The 19,552-nt window shown below is 40.3% G+C and overlaps 1 protein-coding gene and 1 long non-coding RNA gene across 6 annotated transcripts in view; one reads left to right on the top strand and one right to left on the bottom strand.

Moving 5' to 3' along the window:
• LOC125265725 (transforming growth factor beta-1-induced transcript 1 protein-like) overlaps positions 1 to 19,552 on the top strand; it is a 176,478-nt gene that overhangs the window by 15,853 nt on the left and 141,073 nt on the right. The gene's annotated exons all lie outside the window — the stretch shown is intronic.
• On the bottom strand, positions 9,863 to 11,578 carry LOC125265728. Its single transcript, XR_007184340.1, has 4 exons — positions 11,047 to 11,578; positions 10,856 to 10,884; positions 10,455 to 10,527; positions 9,863 to 10,361 (listed from the first exon to the last, which is right to left on the bottom strand). It is a non-coding gene; the product is annotated as an uncharacterized LOC125265728 (long non-coding RNA).

The raw sequence follows: 19,552 nt of genomic DNA, 5'->3' as shown, positions 1-19,552 counted from the left end.
GTGGCCGGCTGGCCGCAGTGTGTCACATGTGACAAGCATGATGCATTGTCATGGAAACAATAAAGGGAAATGTTCTAAAATTACAGTCGCCTTAACTCTGGGAGGTCAGCCAGAATGACTTAAACTTGTGTGAAAGGGTTATTTTAATTTTAATTAAATTTAATTCAAAATTTAATCTAATTTCCTTCCAACTTCCATTTTCAAATAAAGTTGTTAGGTGACAGTTGTCGACAGTAGCGAATGTGAAATATAACAATTTATTTAGATAAGTCCAAGACAGGAAGAGTACAAGAGTCAGATGAAGCATGTGCAGATAAACATTCACTCTTGGTAGCGCAGGGACGCAATGGACAGCCGTGTTCCTCCTGGGTGAAGTTATGTGCGTACTCAACCCATGAGAGTTGCTGGCTCCAGGAGGAAGGATTCTGTGACACCAAACATCGCAACACTTTCTCAAGTTCCTGGTTCGCCCGCTCAGTTTGGCCGTTCCTCTGAGGATGAAAACCAGAGGACAAACTAACACTCGCCCCCAGTAAACGACAAAACTCTTTCCAAAATTTGGAAACAAATTGGGGTCCCCTGTCAGAGACCACGTGCATCGGGAGGCCATGAATGTGAAAGACGTGATCAACGACAGTAACCGCTGTCTCCTTGGCAGAGGGTATTTTAGGCAAGGGAATGAAATTGGCTGTCTTCGAGAACTGGTCCACTATGGTCAAAACAACTGTATTGCTCTGGGAGGGAGGGCGGTAACAAAATTGAGTGCGATGTGGGACCACGGTCTCAAAGGGACAGACAGCGGTTGAAGTAACCCCCCCCGGGGTCGACTGGAAATCTTACCACGTGCGCAAACTGAACAGGCCAAAACAAATCCCCGGATGTCATGAGCCATGGACTGCCACCAGAATCGTTGTTTACAGTTTTTTTTTTTATTGCTTTGGTGCAATTTTCACAAGTAACTGGGAAATTTTCAAAACTCTTAGTACTAATATCACAACAGATCATCAAAAGTGCACTTTTTTCAATGAATCATTTGGTACACCTATAGATTTCTATAGATATAGATTTTATAGGCATAGTTTTATAGAACATATTTGCAATTTATGTTATGGATAACCAAATGTAACAAATTCTTTTCACATTATAAGCAATTTATCTCAGATTTACCTAGATGATACCCACAATTTTCAAAGTGTGTGTGTGTGTGTGTGTGTGTGTGTGTGTGCGTGTGCGTCTGTGGTCCTGGTAAACACTGCGTTGTGAACCAAATGTCCCCATGAGGAAAACAGCTTATAAATCTTTTGAAATAAAATTTTTATAAAATGTAAAAATGCAGAAAGTTTTCTGTGATAGGTAGGTTTATGGGTAGGGGATAAAATATACAGTTTGTACAGTATAAAAACCATTATGTCTATGGAATGTCCCCGTCTATGGAATTCCGTATCTTTCGTACTTTGTGGTGTCTTCTGGATCTAATAAATACAAGTTCACACACACACACACAAAACATTTTATGTGTGTGTGTCAGAGAGATTTGCAATTTGTGAACAGAGCAGGAAGGAGTACAAGGAAAAACAGGGAAACAGTCAATGACTTTATAACATCAGATTGATCAGATATACATCAGAAGAAGTGAGACAGATAGTATCAAATGCAGCATTTTACATTACAGAATGTATGTTATGTGGTAGAGACTGCCACATTACTGTAACTCACCCTTCATCTGTAAAGATCAACTATAATATAAATTCAGTTATATGGTACAGTGAGAACATTTACTGTATTGGCAGCAAACTCTCTCCTCGCACAAAACCTCATGGCCATTTCATAACTTCATCACACCTTTTGATAACACACTGAATAAATACTATTACAAACATTATGGATTGTATGCCAATTATGTAATTTAGGTAATGTAATTGTATTTTCTAATGTTCCTGTTTAACTGTAATTATTTCAGCATCAAGGGCGATTTGAAACATGTATCTTGCATTGTTTGCTATTGAATGAACTGAATGTTAAAAGTACTAAACTGGAAGAAGAACATACTGTTGTGTTTCTGTGATTAAAGCAAATGTTCTCATTACATATCACAATGATCTTGTGTTTTGAAACAGTGATTATGTAGAATGAAAGCATGAGATCAAGTTTTGAAACAATGACTAGCTGTGTTAGAAGTGAGATCAGTTTGGATTTTTGTACTAAGAGTTGTGAAAATGTACACCTTATATGTGAATATAGTACCAAAGCAAAAAAAAACAACTGTAATTAGGCTACTGTCCCTTTAAGATCTAAATGGATGTAAATATACTGACATATATCTGGTTTTCACCCACCTATATGTCCACTTAAGCCATAACCGACTGTATTTCTGTGAGATACTCCACACAATGGACATTTTGGCAACTATGTGTGCATTTAACCATTTAGGCGAAATGAGAACTGATCGTGCGCCATCTGAGAGAATCGGATTGTGCGAAAGGAAAGAGAGAGCACGCGCAAGAGAAAGCGCTTCTGCTGTGCATCATTCAGCATGATTCCGCCTTCACTAACGGCAAGTTAATCGATAACGAATTGTGATTGGACGGTATTTTGTTCTATGACGAATTTGACTGGGCTGTTTTCGTGTGACAGAACATTACTACTACTCGTTCTATCAGTTATAATGAAATTTTAGGAAAGATGAATTATGGGACAAAACATGATTTTTTTCTTCATAAATCAAGACAATAAAAATAGACCTTAAATACGGGACTGTCCCGGGAGAAACGGGACGTCTGGTCACCCTAGTGATGAAGTATGACACAGCCATGATGTTCTGTGCTAGAACTGAGGTTGCTGCCAATACAGTACATGTTCTCACTGTGCCATATGACTGAATCTATAATGTAGTTGACCTTTATAAGGGTGACTTACAATAATGTGGCAGTCTCTACTATGGTAATCTGTTTACAGTATCACATGGCATACATAATGTTATGTAAAATGCTGTATTTGATGCCATCTCTCTATTCTGATGTATCTCTGATCAATCTGATGTTATACAGCATTGACTGTTTCCCTGTTTTCCCTTGTACTCTATCCTGCTCTGTTCACAAATTGCAAATCTCTGTCACACACACGCACACACACACACACGCACGCACGCACGAACACACACACACACACACACACACACACACACACACACACACACACACACACACACACTTTGAACATAGTAGTTATAATTTCAAACAAATTAGAAACTATATCTATAGAATCTGTATCTCCAGAAATCTATAGGTGTACCAAATGATTAATTGATTAACCATTAAGATCAGTTGGATTAAATAATAGACAAATGTATTAAACTGAACGAAAAAAGATGCAAATGAAAAGTTTGATTGTAATAGAATTATTAAAGGCAATCACTGTGAATGAAACATTTATATAGATGAAACACTTATTTTGCGTAGTGAAAAGGATACTTTGTGATTTTGTGTATTGTACTAAAACAATTGAAAATATGCTGAAATATTTGAAAATAGTGCACTTTTGATGATCTGTTGTTGTATTAGTATTAAGAGTTTTTTTTTTTTTAAATTACCTATTTAAATTTATTTAAATTGCTTGTGAAAACTGCACCAAAGCAATTTAAAAAAAAAAACTGTAGTACTAAGAGTTTTGAAAATTTACTAATTGCTTGTGAAAATTACTCCAAATCAAAAAAACTGTAGTATGCCAAGTGATACTGTAAACTAGGGCTGCACGATCTATCGCAATAAAATCACACGCGATATGGCAAAGGCTGCGATTATTTAATGCGTGGCTTGTCAGAGCTTTATGGCTCTGTGATCAGTAGTAAATGCTTCTCCATCTGAAAGCCAGAGGGCGCTCTTGCGCAGACCTGCAGCAGAAGAAGATGACACGCATCATATAGCTGTAGCTGAATAAACAGAAGATTGAAATGCTTTGATTAATTAAACATGACTAATAAACACACGACTGCCTTATTCTGTGTAAGAAGCCACATCATCTCACAGAAGGATGCTCAACTGTCATTATGAAGTGAGTTTGGAGTAAAAACATGTTATTAAATGTTGTCTTTTGTTGGACAAGATGTTAATAAATGCTTCTCGTGTCTGAAAAGAAGTTTGACGCGTGTTGCTTTTTCAAATGTACATTATAAGCAACTCAAACTCGCAGTGCTTTCAGATGGATTAGCATTTGGAGCCATACTTCATTGACAAGCTGTGCATAAAAAAGTAATCGCAGCCTTTGTGATTTCATAATCGCACTAAGAATCGCATTTAAGCGATAATCGCGTTCAAGTTCAATGTTATTTTTCATATCGTGCGTTATCGTGTAGCCCTACTGTAAACAGAGACATTACCATGGTAGAGACTGCCACATTACTGTAACACACCCTTGATCTGTAAAGATCAACTACAGTATAGATTCAGTCATATGGTACAATGAGAACATTTACTGTATTGGCAGCAAACTCTGTTCTAGCACAAAATCTCATGACTGTTTCATACATCACACCTTTTGATAACACACTGACTAGACACTATTACAAACATTATGGATTTTATGTCATTTTTGTAATTTAGGTAAAGTAAGTGTATTTTCTAATTGTGGCATCTGTAGCCTGTATTACTGTAATTTTTCAGCAACAAGGGTGATTTGAAACAAGTAACTTGCATTGTTTGCTATTGAATGAACTGATTGTTAAAAGTACTAAGACTCTTTTGACCTAAGAGTTTTGAAAATATACACCTTACTTATATATACCAAAGACTATAGAATAACACAAGACGTGTCACTCGTATTGTTTTGAATGGGAGAAAGTGTAACGCGCAATATGGCGGAATAAGTCCCGCCTTCTGAATAAGAACCAATCGCCGACTGGTAAAGTCATCGCGTCACTTCAGCGGCCGTTAGAATCACCGGTTTCTATAGAAACAGTCAGACGCGCGCCTCCAAAGAGACGCACATTTAGGTCTGCGTATGCGCATTAGCTTGATCCAGCCTGAAAAATACAGTTTTTTTGTCATGATTCGAGCGTTTAGAAACTAAATTTATGAGCCGGTTGTTGTTAGATTTTATTGGTGATTTCAAATATGAAATTTAATCGTAAGGTTGGCGAACAGTTTTGGAGAATTTGATGTTTCCCCATTCAAAGTGACTGCATGATGCCCAGGATGCCCGAGAGGCGTTTCAAAGATGGCCGCCGAGTGAAATGACTTGTCTTAAAGGGACTTTGTATATACTAATATAGTACCAATAGTTCTCCCCCATTTTTATATTTAACTGTAACTATTCTCAAATTGATGTAAGTGTGTGCGTGTGTGTATGTTAATTATGCAGGATCTATTGATGGTATTTATTTTATGTATTTATGTAATCCCTTGGCAATGTTTTTTTTTTATGATATTGTTATTCGAGCATTAAAAACGAATAAAAAAATCAGAGAGAGAGAGAGACCGAAATTTTATTCTTACAGCTTTAATTAAATATTACACTGGTTAGGTTCTACACAGAAGAGAACATGATGATTTTCACATTGGTTTGCAGAAAAACAGCAACAGGCTGAATAAAAATGTCTGTTTTGTCTGATGCCTTTTTGTCCAAGTTGGTTTTGTCTGATAACTTTTAGTCTGAGGCTGTTTTGCCCGATGCCTAATTGTACAAGACCTGAAACCTGACGTTGTTTTTCCTGAGACCTGAAGCCTTTCAGTCTGAGGCGCGATGCCTTTTTGTACAATGACTGAAGCCGTCTGAGGCATGATGCCTTTTCGTTGTATGACTGAGGTCTGAGGATGTCCAAAAATGTACACCGTACTTGTGCACAATTTACATATACCTTAGTATTTGGTGTTGATTTGATTTTAATAATTAGCAGTTGTAATTGTTCAGATTAAGAATTTCATATGGTGTACAAGCACACCTGCATTCACTCTTACTGGATAAACTTTAGTTTTTCTGCCTCTTTAATGTAAAAACAGGCTGTTGGTTGTAGTTTTTGCTCTGCTAGCTGATGTGTGTCTATGGTCTCATAGTCTGTCTGTCTCTCTTCAGGAGTGTCTGGTACATCTAACTACCCTCTCAGTCCCCGTATTGTTTTGTTTGGTACGTAGTTTTCTATCTGTCTGTTTGCATCCTATTGATGTGTATGCACATTTACAGCATTTTGCTTTGCACGTTTTTTTTTATTTTTTTACATTTATTTCAACACTATAAATCACCATACAACAAGCATAACACAACAACTTGCAAGCAGGCTATATGACTTTTCTGTATGCATGAAATACATAGATGACCCACTGCTCTTGACTTGCCCTTCAATTTCCAGAATATTTAGATTTTAGTCTGACTTAGGCACTTCATGATATTTAAAGACAACTTATTGTTTTAGTCTAGCTAAAATCTAGGTTTTAAAGTGTGTACATTTGTGCTACAATTACAGCCAAAGGCATTTGTTCACAACACCCTAACTCAGATGTAACTCTGTAATTATCTGTACATTGTCTTTCCTTTTGTTTACTATCACTGTTCTTAGAATTTAAGTTAAACACAACAACAAAACTTCTTTTCTTGCTTTTCATAGATACACCATAGACAAAGATTTTGGACAGTCATGAAGTTGGTTTTCTTATACAGCAAAATATCAAAGCGGCATTTATTTTGAAGGAAAATCATACAAATACACTTCTCAAGTGTCTAGAGAAAATCATCATACCCCTTTGAAATAGTTAAGTTACTTTATTTGTCGTACAGCCTGAAATCAAAACTCCCCCCAAACAAAAAGCAAAAAACTTTTGTTGCCTTACAACACAAAAAGATAAGAAAAAGCAACAGTTCTGAAAATTAATAATAATAATAATAATAATAATAAAAAATAGAACAACAGTTGGAGAAGTCATCAGTCCCCTGATTTAATACTTCGTAGAGCCACCTTTTGGTTCAATTGACCCTTCGCCAGGAGTTTGAGTGACAGGTGATCTAACCAATCATAACGCCGAATATGCCATTTTGTCCGAAAAAGCAGTCAGGGAAGTTAGCAGATTAATGTAGGTGGACTTGAACTTGAAAAAATGGTATGTAATGATGTCTTTCTGCGATTGAAACAACATTCTTTATGATGTTCAATCATGTTTATTTGATGCTATAAATGAACTAGTAGGAAGAGATGATCAGTTCATGAGCCACTTGAACTGAGGCGCTACAGCGATCTGTCACGACAAAAAACACTATTTATTGTTTAAATTTCTTTAAAAATGACAAAATTTGTAATTTGAGACTTTTTTTTATATCAAAAGTAACCTGCTCTGTCTTGTCTGTCGACGTATTGTCAGTGACCTCTCTGCTCCGCGATGTATTTTTCACTTTGATGTGTGGCGAGAGATTGGCATGGCTTGTCGGGCATAGCAACAGTAACTAAAGAGGGCGAACGATCAATTACAGCCATTCATCTTTTTTGAAATGTGTGTGTTAACTTTGCACACCTAGATTGGGAAATGGCATGTGTAACGCTTCACAATTCAGTTCCCTTTCGATACATTCACTCATACCGCGTATGGGGAAAAGCTCCTTTTTCCTCCTCACTGAAGCCTTTTTCAATAGCGCAGTGTAACTGCACGTCTATTGGTTCAAAGAAAGAAACTTTTTTAACCAATGACGGTGCGGCGTAGTCACGTGAGCCTATGGCGAAACAGCGCGCCAACGAGCCCTCCAAACAGGCGTGGCTTATAGCTATGTAAGCAGGCGTTTCGCCATAGAACTCAGTTCTCTCTTCAGTGACGACTGCACATCTCTTTGCTGTATCCCGCTGAATGCCTTCGCCGCCTGGAACGAGCTCTCTCCGCCGTCGAAGAGGCACCGCAGAAGGACCAATTGACACCGCCGACTGCAGCAGCGCCGGCGCCCTCGCAGACTGCCGCTCTCGAGCCGCCCGCTACCGGCCGCTTCTCAGCGAGTCTCCTGCCGCCATCCGCTGAACAATTTAAAGAGCTATATCCAGCGGTTTTAGCCGCCTAAAAGAGCAATTTCTCCGCCGTTTTCACGGCATTCACATGCTCTGCGGATCTTCGCTCTCTAGCAGCTGTTCACCGCGCCGCCCTCTTGCCGCCTTCAGCATCTGAGAGCAGCTCGTCCCCTGCCGTCTTCCGCCGGGTGAGTATGAGCTTATCTTTCTATTCTCACTGGTGTTTGCTTCAAATGCCGCTTCTCTGAACACGTCATTTGCTGGGTCTGCCCCCGCAAACCGCGTTCGTCGAGGACGTGTGCTCTCACTACGGGAGCACGAGAGCGAGCTCTCACACTCAGCTGAATTTGACATGATGCTCTCCCCTGTCTTAGGCAAGACTCATGATACACTTTCGATCTGGTTGAGTGTATTCTCCATATCTCTGTGCGCGTCCCTTGCCGGTCCTGCCACCGCAAGCCGCGTTCATTGAGAAATATGACATGACTTTATTCACCGACTCGGGCGAGAAACATGTTGTATACTCATTTTACAGAGCATATTCCTGTTGCTTTTCTCGGCGCGTTGCTTGCCGGTTCGCCCCGTATGCTGCGTCCATTGGGAAATATGACATGATATTCTTCCCCGACTTGGGCAAGAAACATGTTGTATGCTTAATGATGCATATTTCTGCATATATATTATATTATATACAGTACAGTCCAAAAGTTTGGAACCACTAAGATTTGTAATGTTTTTAAAAGAAGTTTCGTCTGCTCACCAAGGCTACATTTATCTAATTAAAAATACAGTAAAAAACAGTAATATTGTGAAATATTATTACAATTTAAAATAACTGTTTTCTATTTGAATATATTTCACAAAGTAATTTATTCCTGTGATGCAAAGCTGAATTTTCAGCATCGTTACTCCAGTCTTCAGTGTCACATGATCCTTCAGAAATCATTCTAATATGCTGATCTGCTGCTCAAGAAACATTTATGATTATTTTAAATGTTGAAAACAGTTGTGTACTTTTTTTTTTTTTTTTTTTTTTTTTTTTTTTTTCAGGATTCCTTGATGAATAGAAAGTTCAAAAGAACAGCATTTATCTGAAATACAAAGCTTCTGTAGCATTATACACTACCATTCAAAAGTCTGGGGTCAGTAAGAATTTTTATTTTTATTTTTTTTGAAAAGAAATTAAAGAAATGAATATTTTTATTCAGTAAGGATGCATTAAATCAATCAAAAGTGGCAGTAAAGACATTTATAATGTTACAAAAGATTATATTTCAGATTAACACTGTTCTTTTGAACTTTCTGTTCATCAAATAATCCTGAAAAAAAAAAAATATTGTACACAAATATTTTGTACAATTGTACACATTAAATGTTTCTTGAGCAGATCAGCATATTAGAATGATTTCTGAAGGATCATGTGACACTGAAGACTGGAGTAATGATGCTGAAAATTCAGCTTTGCCATCACAGGAATAAATTACTTTGTGAAATATATTCAAATAGAAAACAGTTATTTTAAATTGTAATAATATTTCACAATATTACTGTTTTTTACTGTATTTTTAATTAAATAAATGTAGCCTTGGTGAGCAGACGAAACTTCTTTTAAAAACATTAAAAATCTTAGTGGTTCCAAACTTTTGGACTGGACTGCACTGTTAGCCCGGATAAGTTGAATTTACTTAAAAAATTTGAGGAAACTGGTTGCCCTAAAAAAATTAAGTAATGATTAAGTAATGTGAACTTAAAAATTCAAGTTCATTTAACTTAAAATGTTTTGTAATATTAATTACTTTGTAGTTATTACACATAGTATATTTAAGTTCAATGTACTAAGCAAGTTAATTTATAGCAACTTCTATTTTACTACAAAATTAAGAAAAAAAGAAAATAAGAGGTACATTCATTCAATTTTATGTTTTATTTTAATTCAATTCCAAATACAACAACATTTTATGTCCTGAAAACATTTCCTTATAAAACGTGATGAAAAAACTAGTTTTAACAAATCAGCTTATTGTTAAGCACATAAATAGTCTATCTCAGAATCACAACAAATTGCATCAAAACTATATGGTTTGTTCACACTCCTGAGTTCACAATAGTGGCAGTATTCCATTTTAGGTGCCAGCTCACATTTCCTAGGTTGAGCATTACCTGCTGAATAAAATATAAAGTATTTTTCATACAGTTAGGGTAGTCCAGTTGCAGGGCATAAATCAGTCAGAAAAAAGGACACAGAAGTCCTGAGGTTGGTCGGTTCATCCATCACCAAACATCCTTCCAAGATGATCTTCACTCATGATGGGTTTAGCTGAGCACTTTATAGATCAACACAGAGGATTCTCACTGGAGTTTGCCTGTATGAGTCTTTGTCAGCTGCAACCTAGCAGAGGAAGACAAAGACCGACAAAGACATTATCATATAATAATGCATCAGATAATGGTATTGTCAAATACTCCATGCATCAATACATACCTGGTTTACTGTAGAAAGAGCTGGCCATTGAAGTACCATCAGGCTGATGTCAGGCTCGTCGTTGACAACTTTTCTGTGAGGAGCAAACATTAAAGTTAAAGTCTTGATTATGGCACCTGATTTTATGGTTTACATGTAATTGTGCACTGTGCAGTATGCAGATTAATAAAATAATCAGCCAAAGAACAGGTCTCAGTAAACCCACATGACACACAGCTGATATGGAGTTTTTGGTGAAGGCTGTATAAGTGTACATATTGTGCATAACGTGTGATATAAATGTACATGTATATGTTCCAGATGTAAACAAGGAAATTGTTCTGTTCTTGTATAACTTCATTGTTTGAGCCTATAATGTTTAAATAGCTGAGCTTTTTCACAGTTATAAGGGCAATACTTACACTTCTAATCCAAAGCATCTCTTCTTGACCTGCAACACAAAACAAGATAATCCATTGTTAAGAAAGCTATGAACCTAGATAAAACAGTATATCCATCTGTTTTTGTTTTCAACTCGTTAATAACTTTAACTTAATCTTTCAATCAATAGCCGTGTCGAAATAAAACACGGTCGTTCAATTATTGCACTCACCATTTTCGCGCTTCATCCTCCCTCCTCTGCTGGAAGTGCGGGCGCGGCCGCGGTGTTCGCCGACAGCCAGAGGTTCAAACTAAGTTTACACGCCCAACAACAGCTCCTCGTGTGAAAAAGAAACAAACGACGAAATAACGCGCGTCGAACTCGCCGATTAGGGGCTCATGCACGGTGATCCACCGCACGCGAGAGAGAACACTAGCTAACCGGAGAAAACAGTTCCGTCGTTTAAACTTTAACAAACGATTTTCACTGCTCACAAACAGTCTCTCAGGGGGGGCAACGATAAAAAGGCAAATGTTTGGAAAAAAATGTCTGTAGAACTTGCTAAAACAAATGTTCCAACTTCTCATCAACAGCTCCTTGAATTCACACACACCACGACAAAATGGCGTAATTACCTGCTGTAAACCAATGAGTAAGAGGCGTGGTCAGGAGAAAAACTTAATAATTTAAGTGCATTTAACTTAAATTTATTAACACATTCAAATTACATCCACAGTTTAGTAGAATATACTTATATTTTATAAGTAATGCAATCAAACTTAAATATTTTAAGTATATTGTAATTATAAAGTAAATATAAAATCCGGGCTAAGAGTGTGTGTGTGTGTGTGTGTGTGTGTGTATATATATATATATATATATATATATATATATATATATATATATATATATATATATATATATATATATATATATATATATATATAAATAAAATCAGCTGATATAGCGGATTTCTGCCAGTTTGTTTTTCTCAGCGCGTTGCTTGCCGGTGTCATCCCGCAAGCCGCGTTTATTGAGAAATATAACATAACGCTCTCCCCCGTCTCGGGTGAGGCCTATGTTATATACATTCAGTTGATATAGCATATTCTGCCAAGTTGTTTGAATTGTCTTGGCGCATTGCTTGTCGGGGCCACCCCGCAAGCCGCGTTTATTGAGAAATGTAACATGGCACTCTCCCCCGTCTCGGGTGAGACCTATGTTATATACATTCAGCTGATATAGTATATCTTTCTCTTGGTCACTTGCTGGCCCCGCACCACAAGCTACATTGAGAACATATGCGCTCACTGAAAAGTGAGCTCTATGCTCCCTAACGCTCGGCGGAACTATCATATGCTTATTATGCCCTCTGTTCACGTTACTTGCTGGCTCTGCCTCGCAAGCCGTGTTCATTGAGGTGGAGTGGTCTCACACACCGCTCACCTGAATATGACATGTCGCCCCCCCCCCCCCCCCCCCGACTCAGGCGGGACTCATGGTGTATATTCTTCTAAACAGCATAATTCCTGTTTGCTGAGTTTCTCAGCGCAATCCTTGCTGGTTCACCCCGCAGGCCGCGTTCTTGAGAATAGTGTTCTCACTGAGGATGCATGAGCATTTCCTGATGTTTTTATAAATGCCAAATCTCTCGGCGTGTGTCTTGCCGGCCTAGCCCCTACAAGCCACGTTCATCAAGGACATACGCTCTCTATGAGAGCGCACTCAGTGCTCATTATGCTCAGCTAAGCATTACATATGCTCTCTGCGTCAGTGCACAGGCCCCAACTTTGCAGTCTGGCATCTGACACAATCCAATCCCTTGCACGTGGGCTGAGGCTGGCAGGCTATCCCCAGAGTGTCAAGGTGGAAGTTGAGGATAACGAATCACGGCTACTGACTGCAGTTCGCCCACAGACCCCCGCGCTTCAGCAGTGTGGTTCCCACTTCAGTAAAACCGGACGACGCTCACGTCCTCCGTGCTGAAGTGATATCTCTGTTAAAGAAGGGAGCCATAGAAATCGTTCCCCTTTCAGAGAGCGAGTCAGGTTTCTACAGCCGTTACTTCCTTGTACCTAAGAAAGATGGTGATCGCAGACCCATCTTAGACCTCAGACTTCTGAACTGCTCCATCATGAGATGGAAGTTCAGAATGTTAACGCTGAAGCAGATCCTTGCCCAGATTTGTCCCGAGGACTGTTTCTTTTTGTTGGATCTGAAAGATGCTTACTTTCACATCCAGATAGCCCCCATCACAGGCGATTCTTGAGATTCACCTTCGAGGGAGTGGCTTATCAATACACGGCCTTCCCTTCGGGCTGTCACTAGCTCCCCGCACTTTTACGAAGTGCATGAATGCGGCGCTTTCCCCTCTGAGACGGATGGGAATCCAGGTTCTGAATTCTCGACGATTGGCTCATACTTGCTCAATCTCGAACTGAGCTAGAACACCACAGATCCGTGCTCCTCAGCCACTTACAGTGCCTGGAACTCAGGGTCAAATTTGGGGAGCTCACTGCTCCCCAGCCAACGTATCATGTTCCTGGGCACAGTTTTCGACTCGGTCCGCATGAGGCCTGTATTCTCGTCAGAGTTCGCCCTGGCAATTCAGAAGCTCACGGCATCCGGCAGGAACAAGCCCGTTACCCTCTGAAGTTCTTCCAGAGGATGCTAGGGCTGATGGCTTCCACCTCCCTGGTGCTGCAGCTCGGCCTCCTACAGATGTGACCTCTGCAATACTGGTTGAAACTCAGGGTTCCACCTCACACTTGGCGGCATGGCCACTTTTTTGTCAAGGTCAATCAGGCCTGTATCACAGCCCTGAAACCTTGGATGAACCCCAGCTGGTTCTGCCGTGGAGTTCCCCTGCAGGCGGTGTCCAGAAGGACGGTGCTCTCAACAGATGCCTCCAACCTGGGTTGGGGAGCTGTATGCGAGGGCAGACCGGCCTTCGGCTCCAGCCGCTTATGCGCTCTGGCGACGCGCCTCCTTGAATGGGCAGCACTCAGGTTGCGGTCGCTCAGGGCGATGCACATACCTGGAAATTCGAACCTGGGAGCAGATATGCTATCTCGGAGCAATGTCCCCTCAGACGAGTGGACGCTCCGCCCCCAGACGGTTCACAGGATCTGGGAGGTCTTCAAGAAGGCAGAGGTCGACCTCTTCAGAATTGTGGGCTCTGCATCTCTGGTTCCTCGATGGGAGCCGATAGACCTCCCCGGGAACATACTACACACCATTTCTCAGGCTAGAGCCCCGTCTACGAGACGCCTCTTTGCACAGAAATGTTCGGTCTTCATTGACTGGTGCTCCGCACGCAATGTTGACCCTGTGGAGAGTGACGTATCTCAGATACTGCCTTTTCTCCAAGAGCGGCTGGATAAAGGTCTCACATCCTCCACGCTCAAGGTGTACGTAGCAGCCATCTTAGCGTTCCACGCTCCCCAGTGCTGGCCAGACAGTGGGATGAAACGGTCTCATTGTGCGTTTCCTAAGAGGTGCTAGGCAGATGAATCCCCCTTGACCACTCACCGTTCCCACCTGGGACCTTTCTACGGTCCTTGCAGCCCTCAGTGGTCCTCCCTTTGAACCGCTGCGGTCAGTTGACCTTCAGCCCTTGACGCTCAAATCCGCTCTGCTACTAGCGTTAGCATCGGTGAAGCGTGTTGGCGACCTGCAGACCCTCTCCGTGAGCCCTGCATGCTTTGAGTTCAGGCCCAACGACTCCAAAGTCGTTCTGAAACCCAGGCATGGCTACGTTCCTAAAGTGCTCTCGACTCCGTTCAGAGCACAGGTCATTTCCCTCTCAGCGCTACCTCCTTCCTCGGACGAGCGAGAGGTGGGATTGCTCTGCCCCATCAGGGCATTGAGGACCTATGTTGAGCGGTCTGAGCTGTTTAGGCAGTCTGACCAGCTCTTCGTCTGCATTGGCGGCTGCACCAAGGGGGCTCCGGTCTCAAAGCAACGCCTCTCCTATTGGATTGTTGACGCGATCGCTCTGTTACTCCTCTATGGGCCTGGATTCTCCCCATAAGAGTAAGCGCACACTCCACTAGAGGTATGGCCTCTTTGTGGGTGTGGTCTAGTGGTGTTTCACTCAAAGACATCTGTGAGGTGGCCGGCTGGACCTCGCTATCCACTTTTGTCAGGTTCTACAACTTAGATGTCCTGACCTTGCATGCTCGGGTCCTCTCGGTGTGACATGACGGCCTCGCTCAAGCTCCGTCATCGCACCTTTGTCAGGGAATTCTTTCCCTCTCCAGTGTAACATAAAGGGTTCGACGGGTCAGTGTCGTCACTTCAGTCGAAGTTAACTGAGTTCTATGGCGAAACGCCTGCTTATATAGCTATAAGCCACGCCCCTTTGGAGGGCTCGTTGGTGCGCTGTTTCGCCATAGGCTCACGCGACTGTGCCACACCGTCATTGGTTCAAAAAGTTTCTTTCTTTGAACCAATAGATATGCAATTACACTGCGCTATTGAAAAAGGCTTCAGTGAGGAGGGAAAAAGGAGCTTTTCCCCATACGCAGTACTCATTCCTGTATCTCAGGGAACCGAGGTTACGTTCGTAACGGAGTACATTTTCAGACCATACAATGCAAATGCAAAAATAAAAAATAGAAACCAGATTTTGTTTTTATTTTATTTTTCGTGTACTTCTTTAATAGAGACTTTTGTTAAATGATGACTTTAGAAACAATGATTTCTATTTTTCCATTTCTTGTCTTGTAATTTGTGCCGTGGGCTGTACCATTAGCACAGGGGTGTGGACGCGGACTACTATGATGTAACTGCTTTATTTACACTGCATGCACATTGAGGAGTAGTTTAAAAGACTGAACACAGAGGATGACCTTTTTCACCTGAAGTGCTATCATTTTTAATAATTTTATAATAACTGTGCTAAATATAAGGCAGTCCTGGACTGGCCATCACGAGCAGCCGGGTAAAGTGAAATCCTGGTGGCCTGCCCAGCTTGATTGTATTTACCTACTTATACGCTATTACTTTATTTTATTTATATACCTTATACTCTTGGTTAGGGGGATGCATTTATGCAGTACAGTACAACCATGAGATCCCAGTTCATTTTCAGTTGGATAGGCAGCAGACAGAGGGCAGCTCGCGAGCAGCAGCGCTTGCCAAGATTCTTGACGTCAATATAGCATGAAAGATAAAAAAGACTGCCAAGCGAAAATATACAAAAAATTAAGCATAATTGTTTTTTAATTTTGTTAGGTTTTTAACTCTCGTTTGTAATTGTGATGAAGACGAGCCCACCAGCTCGCCTTCGGGAAGGAAATGTAAATCCGTGAGGGGATGTAAAAAAAACTATGGCTCACTTGCAGAAGCACTTTCATGCAAAGTGTTTACAATTTATTTAATTTATTTTACAAAAGGTGTTTTTAATTTATTTACAGTGCTAAAAAGTTAGTCCACAGTGAAGAATATGTACAAGTGACCACAAAAATCTAAAGTACCAAAGAAACAACAAAAAGGGAAAATAAACCAGAAAATAATCCAACAACGATATATACAGGCAATAAACAGGTATCCACAATATACAAAAGGGGTTTCGGGTTTGCTCGAGGCACCACGGTAGCACTCTTGCATCAAATTGGTAAACAAGCACTGTCTTTAGGTTTGGCCCCGGCTTATATAGGCCAAACCCCACCGATCGCGCTGCGCTAACCAGGCCGTGACGCTCGATCGTTCGGTTTGGCCAGCGCAGCATTTCCCACCAGAAATGACTATGCCAGGGGTGTGATTCTTCCGGAAAAATCCGGAAATCCGGCTTTTCCGACCTGAAAATGATGCTCTCGTAAATCATGCAAAAAAAAAAAAAAAAAAAAAAATTGGGGGGTTGGGGGTCAGGGTTGCGGCGGTTGCAATGGGTCAAGTATTGGTAAACATAATGACCGCTCACCGCTGTCAATGTTTTTTGTGCCTCTGATTCATGTCGTCATGTCACTCCGCAAGTAGTCCAATCATTTGTCACGATTGAAGTTCAAAGTGTACGCGCACTGTTATGAATGCGCACACACCCAACCGCGCCCAGCCATCTACTCACGTGAACCGCTTCAGTGAACACGGATGATTCAGATAAGCAAATCCATATTGTCTTTCATTTTTATATGCAGGTCTAGTAAAATTTAACCAATCTATTGATCATTTTTGTCATGATTCCATAACATTAATGTTAAACGATTCTGGGCTAATTTAGCAAAGTAACGGCAAGGCTGCCAACTCTCACGCATTCAGCGTGAGACTCACGCAATTGACCCAATTCTCACGCTCTCACGCCACACCCCCATATTCTCATTCAGACTCGTGCAGCAGTGAGGGGGAAAAAAAAAAATTGCGCCGAAAAAAAATGTCTGTCTGTACCAGACAGACAGTGTACAGACTAGTGAGTTTTTGTGACAATTGTGAGGGAAATACACAATTTATTCCCATAAACTGTGTAGTCAGCTGTTCTCCTTCCCATCTGCACCGTGTGAATTGTGAACGCAGGCAGGTCAGTGAGTTACAGGGCGCTCCATGCCAGTTTAGGCTAGTAACTAATAGGCCTATGCTGTTATATAGTTTATAGGGGTGTGACGAGCGAGACTAAATTGTGACGAGATTTCTCATCGAGGCGAGTAGAGTAGTCTTGTGATGTTGCCATGACCGAGTGTTAGGATGATTAGGAAAGAATATGCCACCTCTACGTTTACATTATGCTTCCACTGTCATTTTGCTTTGTATTTTAAAATAAAAAAAACATTTAATTCAGTTGGATAACGGTCGCCGCCGCTCCATATTTACAGAGTACGCGCGATCACGAAAGTGAAAGTAAACGCGAGCGCGCATTCAAACGAGATCCCGCATTTTGAAAGCGGCTCCCTGATGAATACAGATATCTCTCAATATGAAAGCTATTTGTTGTAACCATGTCTTAGCTCTGTATCAAAGAAAAATTTGGTCTTATTTGCACTTTGAATATTGAGAGAGTGCGATTATGGTTGCACTTAATGTAAAGTGTTACCATAAAAAATGAATAACAGTTTTCTCTTAATCTTATTAAGCACAAACAATAAGGTTTCATTTGTTAACATTAGTTAATGCACTGTGAACTATCATGAACTAACAATGAAAGACTATTTTTATTAACTAACATTAACATGTTAGGTTAATAAATACTGTAGCAAAGATATTGCTCATTGTTAGTTGATGTTGGTTAATACATTAATGTTAATAAATGAGACTTTATTGTAAAGTGTTAACATTTTTATTTATACTGTTTTTATTTCTATGATCAGTTTGTGGAAAGGAGTTCGGTTAGGAGGTCTAAAGTTGTAGAAGCTCATAAATCATGTACAGTAAGATCTGAAGAGACTGAAATCGTACAGGAGAGAAGTCAGTCAGTTGAGTTGGTGGCAAAACCTTTTACAGTACTTGAGTATTGTTGTCTTTTACTGCATATGATAATTCATACTCAGAAAGTAGAACTGAAATGACATTCATTACAAGATGATTAGTTAAAACATTTCAAATACACCTGCAGACTATTTTTTCTAGTCGTGTATTTCACCATCTTGTCTCGTCTTGTGAACTCAATCTCGAGTCTTGTCTTTTGAGATACCTGTCTCGTCACACCCCTAATAGTTTATATAGAATTAAGTTAGCATTAGCAGAGTTGTCTGTTTTGCAGCACTGAGCAGTTATTTTACATAACTTTATCATAAAAAAACAGTACAAAAGCAAGCCATGCCCCTCCATAAGCCCCTCCCCATAACAAAGCCCCGCCCCCATGGTAAGTGCACCGTATAGTTTCCTGCTTTTTTTGTCCTTTGCCAGTCACACCTATGCTATGCCCACACCGACAAACAACACCGGGACGAAACAAGAAGTGCAGTGTAGGTGTATGAAATGACTTGGAAATGGATATGGATGGGTGGAGGAAAGTGGAGAAATGGGACAATGTCCATGTGCTATTGGGATTGCGTGTGCACCCGCTACTGCGATAGCGGCAACGGCCGGGAGGAACGATGAATGAGATAAGTAGGCCGGTGTGTGTGTGTGTGTGTGTGTGTGTGTGTGTGTGTGTGTGTGTGTGTGTGTGTGTGTGTGTACACCAGTGCTGCTTCCCCAGCGGTGGCAGCTAATGTGACTTTATCACAGTAATACAATATTTAAAAGTAAAGATGCGTATGTTTTCTCTAACGGGCATTGGTCATTACCATGGCAACCACTTGAGCTTCCGCACTTCACACGCTTCTCGTTCACTTAAAATGCCCTTAAATCAAGCACAGTTAATAACTCGGCCTGTTCATTACAGTAGAGGCAGTTCGCTGGAGATGAGGCGAATCTGATATATATATATATATATATTAGTGCTGCAAGTCAAGAGCACTGATTTATTTATTTTCAATTATTAATTTCAATAAATAAATACAAATAGGCCTACTTTGATTTGGCACATTGTCCATCTTGTTTGTAGTTATTTATTTACTTATTCATTATTACTTTATTTAATTCAATGCCTGTGGTGTACCCAAACGATTACTGCGGGAATCCAACATTTGATAATGAACCAAAATAAATCATATAGTGCTCTTGACTTGCAGCATGAGTAGCTATATGAAATATTGTAGGCTACTACAAACGAGAGCTAAAAACTTAACAATTTTTTTTTTTTTTAAATGATGCTTAATTTTTTGTATATTTTCGCTTGGTAGTATTTTTATCTTTCATG

Source organism: Megalobrama amblycephala, linkage group LG3, assembly GCF_018812025.1.
Source record: "Megalobrama amblycephala isolate DHTTF-2021 linkage group LG3, ASM1881202v1, whole genome shotgun sequence".
Lineage (NCBI taxonomy): Eukaryota > Metazoa > Chordata > Actinopteri > Cypriniformes > Xenocyprididae > Megalobrama > Megalobrama amblycephala.
This window is presented reverse-complemented; position numbering and strand designations above follow the sequence as displayed.